Raw genomic sequence first — 11,348 nt, 5'->3', positions numbered from 1 at the left:
AGATGGTTGTGAGCCACCATGTGGTTGCTGGGAATTGAACTCAGGACCTTTGGAAGAGCAAGCAGTGCTCTTAACCACTGAGCCATCTCTCCAGCCCGATTTTTCTATTCTTTATCTTTTAATTTTATACATTAGATCTGTGTAATTTTTAAGTGGCATCTCATAGAACATGTAAATACCAAAATACATTAAACAGTGAAAAATAAGTCTCCTGGAAGTGAAAAATAAGGCCCAAGTGTTTTCAGTTTCTATGTCTTCCAAGCTAACCTTTTCAAGTCCCCAGAGTTCCTAGGTGGCCATAAAAAAGTAAAGGCAGGGCTAGAGCGGTGACTCCGGAGGTGAGAACGCTGGTCCTCTTCCAGAGCCTGGTTCAGTTCTCAGCACCCACATGGTAGCTCACAACTGTCTAGAATTCCAGGTTGAGGGGATCCAATACCCACTTCTGGCCTCCACGGGCCCTGCACACGCATGGTGTACACACACCCATGTAGGCACAACACTCTTAATACATAAAATAAGCTAAGTCTTTGAAAAAACAAAGAGCTGGGCTGTGGTGGCGCATGCTTCTTCAGTCCCAGTGCTTGGGAGGCAGAGGCAAGTGGATCTGAGTTCATAGACAGCCTGGTTTACTGAGCGAGTTCCAGGAGAGCCAGGGCTACACACACACACACACACACACACACACACACACACACACTCATACAACATGTTTTTAAAAACGAACAAAAAGCCCCAAAACAAAATCTATAAAAACAAAAATAAAAAACAAAGCAAAAAAAAAAAAAGTAAAGCCAACTGAAGCCAATCAGTGCCTATTCCTATAACCTGAGTGTTTGGGAGGTAGAGGCAGAAGGACCAGGTGTTCAAGGACATTTTGGGTACACAGTGAATTCCAGGTCAGCCTGAGCTACATGAGACTTTCACCACCAGCAGTAACAGAAAGAATTGAGAGGATTTTCACAAGATAAAGGAGAAAGTGTGGGTCCTGGGACTGGGTACCCTCTGGCTGACACCTCCTCTTGGAGCCTCTCAGGAAGCTTGCTAGACGGCTCACCAAAAGGATGACAGTAATTAGGCCTCAGGACTCATGCTCCAGGGAGGTGGCCCTGAAGAAAGGCTGTTCACAGGGTTTGCTTTGACTGTAGCACTGGCAACACAAAGGGGACACCTCTAAGATGGATGAGGTGGCAGAGGCCGAGGCCTGTAAAGGCCAAATCCCCATGTGTGAACCCAAGCCACTGGTGAACTGGCCTTTCCACTTACCTTCCCCTCCCCCGCTCTTGGGACAGCAGTCTTCTGCTTCTCTCTGGGAGCTCCGGACCTCTCGCTCATCCTCTGCCATTTCCCGACTGTCTTAGGGTACCAGGACCAAAAGTAACTTGGGGAGGAAATGAAGTTAGGGCAGAAACTCAAACAGGGCAGGAACCGGGAGGTAGGAGCCGATACAGAGACCATGGAGGACGCTGCTTACTGGCTTGTTCAGCCTGCTTTCTTACAGAACCCAGGACCACCTGCCCACATTAATCACTAATTAAGCCCTGCAGGCTTGCCTACAGCCGATCCTAAGGAGACAGCTCCTCAGATGACTCTAGTTTGTGTCAAGTTGGCATGAAAGCTGCCAGCAGTCTCTCATGCTGTTTCTAGTTCCTCTCTTGCCCCAAGTCTCAAATGAGACCTGAGGTATTTCTACCCCAAAAGTTCAGTGTTGAGACCAAAGAGACTCTAGAGGGGAAATGCAAGGAGGGTGGAGACTAATGGAGTGGGTAAATTACTGTCCAGTGTTGGCCTCATCCCCTGCGGTGACCACAGGTTTGGATCAAAGCCGTATAGTCTGTGGGAGACAGAATCCGTAATCACTAAGCATCAATGGTAGCTGGGACATTCAACTTTTCTGCAGGCTATAGGGTTTCCCTTCGGCTCTTTAAAACGCAGATGGATCTCAAAAAAACAAAACAAAGAAAAACAAAAACAACAACAACAAAAAAGAGGATGGAGGAGGAAGGCTTTCCGGGTTACCTGTAGCGTTCTGGTGTAATACATGCAGAAGCCAGCAGAGGGCGCGAATGGCTTCTCGTAGAGCTAGAGCAGTTCCTGGGTGTTGTGAAAGCGGCCGCGGCCTCGGCCTCACCAGTCAGAGGCAGAGTCCCAAGGAGAGCTGTAGACCCATCAAGGCCTGCACATGCCAGGGGCGCTTCATGTTCCTCTATTCGCTTGTGTTCTAATGATTCTGATCCCAGCGTTTGCCATGTGTCCCTGTTTGACAGTTTCTTTAAAGAGATTGCTAAGTCCTTGCTTTGCACCAGCCAATGCCGAAACAAGGAGGACTCAGACCTCAGGCTCCGTTGGGTCAGAAAAGTCCACTAAGAACTCATTAAGAATTAAAATTTGAAGCACTGAAAAACGAAGTGCGAGGTTCAAAACAGGAATGAGCGTTGTCTGCTAGGGCAATTAGAGAAGGCTTCCTGGAGAACACTGTCTGAGAGGATCTGACAATAGGTGAGGGCTTGGAGGCTTTTATTTTGAAATAACCATCATTTCAATGAGTTCACTTTAAACACAGGGATGAAGGGTGGACTCCGGGCATTTTGTGTTGCCTTAGAGCGTAGGATAAATGAAGGATGATTGAAGATAGTTAGAAAACGGATTCGAAGCCATGCCCTGTGTGTGCACATGTGTGTGCATGTGTGTGCACATATGTGAGTGGGTGTGCATGCTTGCGGAGGCCAGAGGTACACACATGTGCTGCAGTGCCTAGCTTTTCATGTGGGTTCGGGATCAGAGAGCTCAGGTCTGCAAGCTTCTCCCCCAGGTACTCATGGACCGAGCCATCTCCCCAGCTCCTGGTACCGTACTGTTTTAGAGGCTTAAATACTGTTCTCAGATTTTGTCTTCCCTGGAAAGGAGATGAATACTTTTATACAACTACTGGAGAGTTTTAGTTCTTTTCATAATTTTTTTTTAAATTACACTTATTCCTGGCATGTGTGAGGATCCACACACGACAGAGTTCTTATGTGGAGGTCTGAGGACCACTTGTGGGAAGGTGCTCTATCCTTCCACTGTGTGGGTCCTGGGATTGAGCTCAGGTCATGAGACTTGTCAGCAAGTCCTTTTGCATCAGAATAATCTCGAGGATTTAAGACAGTCTGCTAGTCCCATGGACGACTATTAAGAGCCCCTGAATTAAATTTCTCAGCTGACCTTTGTCAAAATAGCCACTGGGTGGCAGCAGAGAGCACAGCAGGTATTCTGTGGTGTGCAACCCAAAGGCAAGCAGAGAATAAGGCTGTTTTCTGTTTTAGGTCTTTCATCCCAATCAAGGCTAGTCAGCCACAACAGAATTGGAAGGGCAGTGTGGACAGAGCTATTGGTGGTTTCTCTTGTGTTTTCTCCAGATTAACCCGGGGAGCTGGAGGCAGAGGACCGGTCTAGAGAAGTGTGGGCTGTGACGCTGCTCACCATGCAAACACGGATAAGAGGGCAGACGTCCACACCTTACCGTGATGGCCTTGGACAGAGGGCAGGGCTGAGTCCTAGGTGACAGACTGGACACTGCAGATGCCTGATGAATGTGACAGGCTGTTTACTCTCATTCCCAATCCAAACACCCTCTACCAGGCCCCTGAACTTTCTATAAGCCCCTCCTGTAGGAAGACAGCAGATCTGACAACTTCCAAGGCCACGTAGGAAAAGGTTCCCATCGGAGAAGAGTCAGGGCTATAAAGATGGCAGGAAACTGTACTACTGACCGACTGATCAGGACAATTAGGAAGTGACGGGCAAATTTCCCTAGCAAAATAGAAGAAGCTGAATCCAGGTGATTATTTTGGGATTAAAAAAAAGTCTCACGTGGGCAATTGGGTGGAGGTTCAAAACCCCAAATACTGATGCAGTGAGGAGAGTTAGAGTTTGGAAATGGGGCCCAAAAGGGACAGGCTAGGCTGGGGTCATTGGGGACTTTTCGGGTGGGGGCAACCATGTCTCAGCAGAGACCAGTTCTCAAGGTGACAGTACTACAGTTAGCCAGTTGTAAATGAGCCCATGCTTATTTCCCGGTTGCCCAGGCCCAAATAATCACACAGAGACTATATTAATTACAACAATGCTCCACCTATTAGCTCGGGCTTCTTATTAACTAACTCTTACATCTTAAATTAACCCATTTCTTTTCACCTATGTATTGCCACAAGGCTGTAACCTACTGGTAAGGTTCTGGTGTCCTTCTCCTTCAGCAGCTACATGGCATCTCCATGACTCCACCTGCTCTCTCTCTATTTCTGTTTGGATTTCCCATCTGGTTTTGCTCTAAGCCATTGGCTGAAACAGCTTTATTCATCACCCAGTGAAAGCAGCACGTACACAGAAGGACTTCCCCCTTCAGCCCAGGTGTCATCCTGTGTGAAATAATATCCTGCCACATTCATCAGGCATCTGCAATGCCCAGGCTGTCGCCCAGGACTCAGCCCTGCCCTCTGTCCAAGGCCATCACGGTAAGGTGTGGACGTCTGCCCTCCTATCTGTGTTTGCTAATTAACCCATGATGAGCAGAGTCACGGTCCGTGCTTCTCTAGGCCAGTCCTCTTCCTCCAGCTCCCAGGGTTAATCTGCTTCCTTGGGCCGGGCTGGCTTGTGGTTTCACCCTGAGCTCCCTTTGAAAAGTCCCCAGTGTGTTTCTGAGCGGGACATGTTATTACATATGACTGTACCCTGCCTCCTGGGTGGGTGGCATTAATCAAGCCTTCTCCCTCCTTCATGGAGGCTCTTTATTGAAAAAGATCTCTATGAGCTGGATAAGGTGGCACAGGCCTATGACCTGAGTACTCAGGAGGCTAAGGCAGACCCTTGAGTTCAAGGCCAGCCTGGGCGATGTAATGAGAGTTTATCTCAAAGAAAAGGCATGGGAGGAACAAAGAGGGAAGGAAGGGGAGAAGCCAGAGAGGAGGAGGTGATGAGGAAGGGAGAAGGGCCAGCTGGAGAGGAGAGAGGAGTAAAGAGAAGGGGGAAGGAGAGAGAACTTTTAAAACCATCTTTTAGATTTGTTTCTGGTAGTGTTTTACTTGCATCTATGTGCACCGTGTGTACAATACCAGCAACGGGCAGAAAAGGGCTTGAATCTCTGGAACTGGAGCTTCGAAAGATTGTGAACTGCCATGTGGATGCTAGGAACCAAATCCCAGCTCCTCTGCAAGAGCAATGAGTGCTCTTAACCACTGAGCCAACTTCGACTCCTTTTATTATTTAATTCATGAGATGATTATTTGTGGAGCCAGAGGGTGGAGATGGGTCTGGTGCTAATTGAGTGCTGTACTACTGAGATGTATCTACGACTCTTTATTTTTATAATTTTATATTTTGAGGCAGATCTTGGTAACTTGTCTGGTTTGGCCTTCAACTTGCTATATAGCTAGGCAGTTCTCAAATTTGTGATCCTCCTGTCTCAGATTTTTAACTAGCTCGAATTATAGGCATGTGCTATTATACTGGTCCAGTTACATAAATATAACACCTAGAATTGCATAATTGGTATTTGAACATGAATCTGGTCTGAAATCAGACTTTCCTTTTATCTAAAATTTTGCCTCTTAAATAAATATCCAATAGTCGTTTATTTAGTTTTAGGAAGAATAGTTGATTAGTGCACCATAGGGTGCAGTGGACTGGGTAGTACTCAGAACACAGTGTGCCTCGATGTTTATTTCTCTTAGACTTGGATTAATTAACAGTCACAGACACCAGGAGTGTCTGACCCAAGATATAATTTCCCAGAGTCGAGAGGAGTTTATGAAACACTTAGGGCCACAAGAAACATTTGTTTGGTCTTAGATTCGTTTTCCAAAATCTCCATGAGTTGGTTTTAATTCCTGAAGACCTTTGTCCCTCCTAAGAATGCTCCGGTGCACAGATGATGTGTGAGCAGGTGCACGTGCAGAGGAACCTGTATCTCTGAATCCCCTGAGGAGTTTGAAAGCAGGGTGCTGGTCCGCTCACATTCTGTGATGACTCCTCTTCATTGCTGACTGTGTTTTCTAGTCACCCTGGAAACAGACTCCTGCGCATGTCTGTGAAATGCTTCCAGGTAGGATTGACGGAGTTGAGAAACACATCTTGAAGGTAGAGGACACCATTCTACGGTTGCAGAACCAGACTGAGCAAAAAGGAGACCGAGCTGAGCACCAGCATTCATTGCTGTCCTTCATGACACTGGACACATGTGATGAGCCATCTCAGACTCCGGCCACCACAATGAGCTGTATGCCCTTAAACTGTGAGCCAAAATGAACCTTATCTTTCTTAAGTAGCTGTTGCAAGGTACTTTTCAATAACAGTAAAAGAAGCGATTAACACAAACCCTCTCGACCTTTTCCCCAGAAGATACCATTCCCACCCTGCCCTGGCAGCACCATGCTAAGACTGAGTTGCTGGTGGACTGTCCTTGGGGAGGTCATGTCTGGTCTAGAGTTTAATTTGACTGTATATTACCTTTCTTATTTAGTTTTTAATGTGTGTGTGTGTGTGTGTGTGTGTGTGTGTACACTCACCTGTGGTGCAGTTCCCTGGGGAGGCCAGAAGATGGCGTCAGATCCCTTGGAGCTGGTGTTACAAATGGCTGTGAGCTGCTGTGTGGGTGCTGAGAATGGAACTCAAGCAGTTAGTGATCTTAATTGATGAACCACTTCAGCAGAAACTACATATTATCCTTTGCTCTCAATATCTGGCACAATATCCCCCTATTTCCTTCTTTCTTACCTCCTTTTCTGTTTCCCTCCTGCCCTGCTATGGAGGTGTAGGTTGGAGTCTGGAGGGCACCTACTGAGATTCCCAGGTTCTTGGGTCCTGGGAATGAAGGATTGGGTAGGGGCACATATGATAGAATTAGAGGCAGCTGATTAAGAAAGAGAACGTTCCAGAGCATGGAGATGGGTCAGAGATCTGGGAAAGGCTAGATGCTCCAGGGGCAGTCATGGAGAAGAGAATGACGGGTCACTAGCGTAGCACCTGACTTCTCTGCATTTGGAGATCCATGCTCTGTCCCTTTCATGACCCTGGTGGGGAGGGGTCTCCAGTCCTCCCACCAACTTGCCTGCTTTTATAAGATGCCCTCTCCCTATGCCTCATTCTCCTGACACACCACCTTACTTTCTAGGCACAGGAAGAAAATGGATGAGAAGAAATCAGAGAAGAGTGTTGGCAATGAACCCTGTCTCTGCTGCCAAGAGGCCGACCATCCAGGAAGGGAGCGAGGTGTCAAATTCCCCATGAGAGCCCTGTTGTTGGATTTTCTTTTACCCTAGCCCCATGTTGGAACGCCAGAATGTTGTTGTTTTTATTCTTAGCACTATGGCTCTTTGTTCTTTGCTCTTTGAGGGGCCTGCCACTGCCACTCAGCTCCTAAATAATTGCATAAGAAGACTTTTCTTACTTATAAACATCTGGCCTTAGCTTGGCTCCTTTCTAGCAGCTTTTCTTATCTTAAAATAATACCTTTGCTCTGGGCTTTTTTTTTTTTTTTTTTTTTTTTTTTTTTTGCTTCTGTAATCCTACTTTCTCTCTTACTCTGAGGCTCACTAGTGTAACTGGGTGATTGGCCCCTGGTGCTCCTCCCTCTTCTCTCTTTCTCTCCTTTTCTCTTATTTATTCTCTCTGGCTGCCAGCCCCACCTATCCTTTCTCCTGCTTTGCTATTCGCCATTCAGCTCTTTAGTAGACTATCAGGTGTTTTAGACAGGCAAAGTAACACAACTTCACAGAGTTAAACAAATGCAACATAAAAGAATGCAACACATCTTTGCATCATTAAAAAAATGTTTCAGAGTATAAACAAATGTAACACGTCTTAAAATTATATTCCACAGCAAAACCAAGCAGAGAGAAGTAAGAACTGAACAGCTACACACAAGCCTGATAAATTGGTGTGAGCTAGACAGGAAGGAACCATACAATGTCACCTGGGCATTGGGATAAATTTATGGACAGCTTGGAGCTTCCAGCAAGAGAAACAGGATATGAGATGGACAGGACATAGGGTCACAGGGGCCACCGGTCCTCTCTGCTAGTACAAAGGACACAGGAGGACCCCAAAGCCCAGAGCATGTGACTGCATCTATCGTTGACCCTTGTCCCTAGACCATTTGTCTTATGCTGATGGGCCTTTGGGACAAAACGGTGGCATTGCCATCTAGAAGCAACCATAGAGATAAGGCACTGACTCAGCACAATCTGAACCCAGGGATGTGGCCCAGGCCTCAAGATGAGATGGGTCTGTCAGGGTCAGTTAGCTACAAACATCTGAAAACACAGAGGTTGCAGTGAGTGTCAAGGGGGAGCTTGCTCTGCAGTTTGAGAAGTCTCTCCCAGAGCCCAAGGACAGAGGACTTGAACCAGAGACTGGGGCATTGTAGGGAGCTTGTTCCGGGAGGCCTTTCTCTCATGGTTTCTCAGTTTCTCCTGCCGTTAACCTTGTTCTAAATCCCAGTCAGCATAACCAGAAAATAGCCACTGAACTGACCCTTGAATAGAGCCACTTGGTAGAGACTAGGAAGGGGATGCGATAAGAGAAAGGTCAAGGGAAAGTCCCCATAGCTGGGAACGCATTTAAATTGAGTTTAGGTTCCTGAGACCTTGTAGACTCTGTAGGGTCCAGTCCCAGGCAACTGTGCCCTGGATAGGTCACTGGATGGGAAACCTTTTAAGGGTATCTTAAATGAAATCATTGCTTGGGTTGAAACAAAACACGGTTTGTACCACAGCAGGGCCAGCACTGGCCTGGAGTCTGGATAAGGTCCCAAGATGCCCTCAATTGAAGACCCTCCTCTGACTAGCTGTGTAGCCACTAATCAGCATGGCTCTTGAGCACTTTGGGTAGAACTAGTCTCAACAGATGGTGAGCTCATAAGTCCAAAACTTAGTCTTTACTACTGCAGCATTAACTGTGACGTGGATAGCAATGATGAAATTATACTGTTTGGATATATAAATATAATATAACATAAATATAACAGTATAGTTCATTTTTGCTTGTTTTTTTCCTCCAAAATGGGCTAAAAGGGCTGTTGGAGGAACAGCTCCGTGGTAGAGGGCATGTTAAGAATGCTTACTGCTCTTGCAGAACCGAGTTCAGTTCCAAGCACCCGTGTTGAGCAGCTCACAACTTCAGCTTTAGGGGTACCTGCACTCACATGCACGTACCCCTCCACCTATGCAAATAAAAATTTTATTTTATTAAATATTTGGTTACTATATGTGTCTGTGTGCTTGCCTGAGTAAGTACAGGCATGTGCACCGTGTGTTCGTGTAGCAGCCATGGAGGTGAGAGGTTTCCTGGAAGAGGAGTTGTAGACTGTTGTCTACTTGTGGCCTCCATGTGTGGTTGCTAATATCTGAACCTAGGTTATCTGCCAAAATAGTGCTCTTGAACACTGAGTCAGCTCTCCAGCCCCCCAAATAATACATTTCAAAAATAAAATGAAATTAAATTTGTTTGTTCTTTAAAACAGGATCTCTCTATATAATCCTGGAAATCACTATGTAGACTATTGTGGAATAATCTTTTTGTACCCTGTGAAGATGTGTCATTCACTTTGGTTTAATAAAGAGCAGAACGGCCAGTTGCTAGGCTGGGAAGAAGGGCAAAGTTGTGAGAAGATGTCAGGGATGCAGAGCAAGCAGCATGGGCTTTACAAAATAAAGGTAATTGAGCTGTGTAAAAGAGTATAAATTAAAAGATATGTGAACTAGTTATAAGAACTAGTTAAAAACAAACCTAAGCTATTGGCCAAGGTTTCATAATTAACAAGAAGTCTCCGTGTGGTTATTTGGGAGCTGGCAGGCAGGACAGAAAAAGTCCAACTACAGTAGATCAGTCTGGTCTTGAACACAGAAATATCCTGCTTCTGCCTACCAAGTGCAGAGGTTAAAGGCATTAACCACCACACCAGGCTCTCTCTCTGTCTCTGTCTCTCTAACTGTGGCTAAAAGGGGAGTGGATACACCTTAGTGGTAGAGCACTTGCCTAGCATGAATGAGGTCCTAGTCTCAATGAAATAAAAGGAAAAGAGTGGCTATTAGAAAAATTAAAAATACAAAACTGGTTCACATTATACTCTTATTGTGGACCAGCAGTGTAGGCTCCACACCTGTTGATTGCCTTTATTTGTTGATTGCCTTTATTGAAAAGAACAAAACCCCACATGCTGAACAACTTTTGAGAAAGCCAGAGAGAGAAGTGTGTGCAATCTCAGCACTGTCTCCTCTTCTGTTGTTACCATTTCATCCTCCAGTGGCCTCAGCCTCAGCCGCCTGCACTCTGCACTGCTCCCTACCATGCTGTCCCTCACCACAAAGGACAGAATGAGGGCGGTGACTCCTGGCACAGGACCCAGGCACCCCTCAGGGCCTGGCGATGTGTCCACAGGGACCCGAGACATTCTATTACTCTGAAGAACTCACAGGAAGAGACCACACGGCTCCCACAGGGAGCAGCGTCGGCCAGTGAGGTGGCTCTTTCTTAGTTTAGGGCTCACAGCATTCCAGCCAGGGAGAATTGGTACTCCACCCAGCAGAGGCTCTGATTGCCTATTGTAAATCTCCTTGATTAATGGAAATGTTGAAAATAGGTTAATTACTCTTTAACATACAATTGTATATTAAACACTATTCGTAGTGTTGCTGAGAGGCACTATCCATAACAGAAAGTTTGGAAACCACTGACAAACTATTTTGCTCCTCAGGAGTCTGCTTCTTGCCACGTTGGGCTGGTAGGTGGCAGGAATCCCCCAGAGACATGTGTTTGGCATGCTCAACTCTCTGAAATTCATAGGATTTCAAGACACAGAATAGGTCTACATTCCACCACCCAGGATTATATACACTCTGCCTTGGTTGTCAAAGCCCCACAGGCAACCGCCATACTCTTTGTCCAGCCTCATTTCCTCCACACCTCGGAATGCATCAAGCTGTAAACGAGCCAAGGTGTAAATGAGTCCATCTCCAAAAGCCCTGAGTCATAACCAGAGATTCCTCCATCCATGCACAGTTCTGCATGCCATTGCCACACTCATAGAACCAGTTCGCCCTTGCTGAGACCACAGCCACTAGGGCTCCTCCCAAGGCTCATGACCTCCACCTGCACCTGCCTCCAGTCCTGACCCTCAGGGGAGGCAGCATCATCTCCACGGAGTTAAGCGTGTGCTCAGCAGCCTGGTTCTGTTCCTACTCCATCCTTATTGGTTGTCACACTATAGGCTAATTATGTAATCTTTCTAGAAGTCAGTTTCCCCACCTGTAAGCGGAAGTTTATGAGAGCATTGCCTTCACTGGGAGGATGCGGCACAATGTACGTATTGTTATATG

At 46.3% G+C, this 11,348-nt stretch overlaps 2 long non-coding RNA genes across 3 annotated transcripts; one reads left to right on the top strand and one right to left on the bottom strand.

Moving 5' to 3' along the window:
- Nucleotides 1-4,391: 4,391 nt before the first annotated feature.
- LOC146894595 (uncharacterized) lies at nt 4,392-7,518 on the top strand. 2 transcript variants are annotated; one of them, XR_015001781.2, is made up of 3 exons: nt 4,392-4,490; nt 6,031-6,250; nt 7,145-7,518. It is a non-coding gene; the product is annotated as an uncharacterized LOC146894595 (long non-coding RNA). The 2 variants fall into 2 exon arrangements; XR_015001780.2 differs by having other exon boundaries at nt 6,031-6,265.
- On the bottom strand, nt 5,677-6,630 carry LOC146894594 (uncharacterized). The gene is made up of 2 exons (XR_015001782.2): nt 6,540-6,630; nt 5,677-6,145 (listed from the first exon to the last, which is right to left on the bottom strand). It is a non-coding gene; the product is annotated as an uncharacterized LOC146894594 (long non-coding RNA).
- Nucleotides 7,519-11,348: the final 3,830 nt, after the last annotated feature.

This window comes from Myodes glareolus, chromosome 4 (genome assembly GCF_982192425.1).
Source record: "Myodes glareolus chromosome 4, mMyoGla1.1, whole genome shotgun sequence".
In the NCBI taxonomy this organism is placed as follows: Eukaryota; Metazoa; Chordata; class Mammalia; order Rodentia; family Cricetidae; genus Myodes; species Myodes glareolus.
Note: the sequence above shows the minus strand (reverse complement) of the source record. Positions and strands in the feature narration are given on the sequence as shown.